Source organism: Phoenix dactylifera, unplaced genomic scaffold (genome assembly GCF_009389715.1).
Source record: "Phoenix dactylifera cultivar Barhee BC4 unplaced genomic scaffold, palm_55x_up_171113_PBpolish2nd_filt_p 000466F, whole genome shotgun sequence".
Classification (NCBI taxonomy): domain Eukaryota; kingdom Viridiplantae; phylum Streptophyta; class Magnoliopsida; order Arecales; family Arecaceae; genus Phoenix; species Phoenix dactylifera.
In genome coordinates, this window is record NW_024067890.1 from 253,089 (window position 1) to 256,650 (window position 3,562).

General features: G+C 48.8%; 1 non-coding gene across 1 annotated transcript; it reads right to left on the reverse strand.

The window, feature by feature from the left end:
• Positions 1 to 758: 758 nt before the first annotated feature.
• On the reverse strand, positions 759 to 865 carry LOC120106110. The gene has a single exon (XR_005508356.1). It is a non-coding gene; the product is annotated as a small nucleolar RNA R71 (small nucleolar RNA).
• Between the last annotated feature and the right edge of the window lie 2,697 nt (positions 866 to 3,562).

Here is a 3,562-nt window from a genome sequence, read left to right on the forward strand (position 1 = left end):
ATTGGAGGCTTAAGTGTACTCTTCAAACCAGTTAGGAGCTGTCTAGAAATTTTTAGGAAAACATTAGAAATAAGGGTGCTATGCTTTGATACTGTTTGATTGTGAATAATTTTAGTAGCAGGGTGTCAATATTCATAGCTTTAGATAATATTCATACTCATCCAAAACTCTAAAAATATATATATATACAAAATAAATAAATAAATAATAATAATAATAATAATTAAAAAAAAGTCGACTGGTTAATTGGTCAGTATATGCGGTTGTGGCAAAGAGATAAAATGAATAGATTATTTCGAGTTGAATCAAAAGATAAAAATTTAATTGTTCAAAATTCAAATAATCAAATGGAAGATAATTGTAGTAATCAGGGAGATAATGAATTTCAAGATGACTTACCTATTAGAACGCTTCGTGATTATCTACAACCCACTAGGACCAGTACCCCATCCTGTATGGTTATTCCTACTGCTGCGGGAGCTTTTGACATGAAACCAGGAATAATCCAATTACTTCCAAAGTTTCACGGACTTGATTCTGAAAGTCCCTATTTGCATCTGAAAGAATTTGATGAAGCATGTTCAACACTTCATTTTAATGATGTCACTGAAGAGGTAGTTAAGCTTAAGTTATTTCCTTTTTCTTTAAAGGAAAAAGCTAAGTCATGGTTACACTCCTTAAGGCCTAGGACCATAGCTACCTGGCAAGAAATGACAAGAGAATTTTTAAAGAAATTCTTCCCAACACATAAAACAAACACACTTAGAAGAAATATCATGAACTTTGCACAAAAAGATGGAGAAACATTTTTTCAGTGTTGGGAAAGATTTAAGGACCTTCTCCTTGCTTGCCCACATCATGGATATGAAATTTGGAGGGTCATTAGTTTCTTTTATGATGGTTTGTCCTCCAATATGAGACAATTTGTAGAAATGATGTGTAATGGTGAATTCATGAGTAAGGAACCAAATGAAGCTTGGGATTATTTTGATCTTTTAGCAGAAAATGCACAAGCTTGGGATACAACAGATAAAAATGAAAAATCAAAAATAGCACCTAATGCAAAAGGAGGAATATATCTTATTAAAGATGATAATGATGTCAATGTAAAAATTGCTAATCTGACTAGGAAGGTTGAAGCCATGGAATTAAGCAAAGCCAATATAGGAAAAGCACAAACTATTGTTGAAAGTATATGTGGAATTTGTGAGAGTAATGCACATGTAACCAAGGATTGTCCTACAATCCCTGCTTTTCAAGAAGTGTTGCATGATCAAGCAAATTTCACCAATACTTATAAAAGACCATTTCCAGAAACATATAATCCTAGTAGGCGAAACCATCCTAACTTTAGCTGGAGACATGGACCCACTGCCAATGAATCTCAAGGAAATTCTGTTCCTACTCCTTATGTGCCACCACATAGGAAATCCCTTGAAGATACTTTGCAAACCTTCATGCAAGGGCAGACTCAAATAAATCAGAATACAATGTGTTGCTGGTGGTCCAAACCGAGAACGATTGGCACGGCGGTGTGAACGGAATTCCGTTTGAGTTGCCTTGGTTGGTGTTGATTGCGCTCCACCTTCCACCGGGAAACCTGCAAGCAAGCCTCGCACCACCACTGGGGTAGTGGGGGCCCTCCGACGATCAAGTCAGAGGAGATTGGAGAAGAAGGAGAGATAATAGTAGCCAGTAAGAGAATGCACTGGAAGTTCTTGCTTACCCCCCTCCCCTTTTCCTCCCAGCCGCATATATACCAGGCTGGGGGGTCTTTCAGGGGGGTTCGTCATCGTGGGGCACGATGGAGCTGCCACTGACACGGCCGTTATAGGGCGTCGTGGGCAGCGCTAGGTACGGCCATGACAGGGCGTAGTGGAGCTCCGCCTTGTACGGCTGTTACAGGGGATCGTGGAGCAGCGCCAGATACAACCGTTGCAGGGAGTAGTGGAGCAGGAGGCTGCGGCGTGCCTCTGGGGAATAGCCTGTCGTTGTCGAGAGATGTCCGACTCGGGGTCGGGCTGCGGAGCCGAGGATGTCCGACTCGGGGTCGGATTGCTGGATCAAGGGGCAGCCGACTCGGGGTCGGGCTGCGGAGCCGACGATGTCCGACTCGGGGTCGGATTGCTGGATCAAGGGGCAGCCGACTCGGGGTCGGGCTACGGAGCTGAAGATGTCCGACTCGGGGTCGGATTGCTGGATCAAGGGGCTGCCGTAGTCTTCCTGGGCGTGCGTGCCGGTCACGTGGGGCATGGTGGCTAAGTTCCCCCGTAACAGTAGCCCCCCACTTCCGAGCCTGGAACCAGAAGGGGAACGGGTGAAGGGAGTGATGCTTCGGGATTGCCGCCATCCCTCGGAGAGGCGCGCGCGCTTCGAGCTCCCCGCCTTCTTTATGGCGTATGGCGGTTGTTGCTGACCTGGCAGTCTGAGGATTTTGGCGGACATCCTTCCTTAATGGCGTCGATTCGCCTTTGGGGCGCGAGCGACCCTTCGGCAGCCAGGCGTCCTCTGGCGTCACCGAGGCGTCACCCACCTTTCCGCCTATTTAACCGGGGGCCCTCCTCCGTCCGCCTTTTTCTTTACAGACATCTCCGAGTTTCTCCTTTGCGCTGCCGTCATTGCCGTCGGACTGTTCGCTTGCTCCTCCTTTGACGCTCTCGGAGCCGTTCTTCCTTTTCTTCCGGTGAGTTGCCCCATTCTTCAATTTAAGGCTCTCCATACTTTCTCCTTTTGTATTAGGGTACTCCAGTCGTTCCGGTCCTTTCCCCCTTCTTGACCCCGTCCTGACCGTAGATTCACTGGCCATTAGGGATGGGCGAAGTGAGAGCAGACCGCATTAAGTCGGAGCTGGTCGCTGAAGACCTAGATAGGTTCTTGGCTCGATACCACCTTCCCGAGGCCTGCAATGTTACGCTCCCGGGGCCTGAGGAGAGGATGTCCCATCCTCCTCCAGGGAAGGTCGCCATCAATGAGGGCATTCTTCAGGCCGGGTTTCGCTTTCCCCCCTCGGACTTAGTCGTTCAGGTGCTTCGGGGTTTAAGAGTGGCGCCGACGCAACTGGTGCCGAACTCATGGCGCGCCCTGACGGCCTTTCAGGTTCTCTGCCGCATGCACGAGGTTTCCGCCACCTTGAATGTCTTTTGGGAATGCTACGGCCTGAGCGGCCACCCCCAGGACAAAGGGTGGTGGTGCTTTGCGGCGCGGCAAGGGTGCGGCCTCGTCAAGGAGGCTCCTACCTCCATTCACGGCTGGAAGGGGCGCTTCTTTTTCGTTGACGCAGATCCCTCTTGGGGAATCAGGGCTACCTGGGAGACGCCGATGAAGTCCCCGATTGGCCTATCGAGGTTGTCGAGGGAGGAATCCGATGGCGTCGCCGTCTTGAAGGGGTTGGTTGCCGAGGGCCGGCTCCCCCCGGTGGCTCGCCTTATTTCCGAGGATACCTTGGTGAACGTCGATCTGAGCTCGGTCTCCGCTGACCGTGAGCCCGCCACCATTTCTTTTTTAGCTCTTTTCTCCTATTTCGTTTCTTCTTTCCTTCAGTTTCTCAGCCTCCGACCATCTC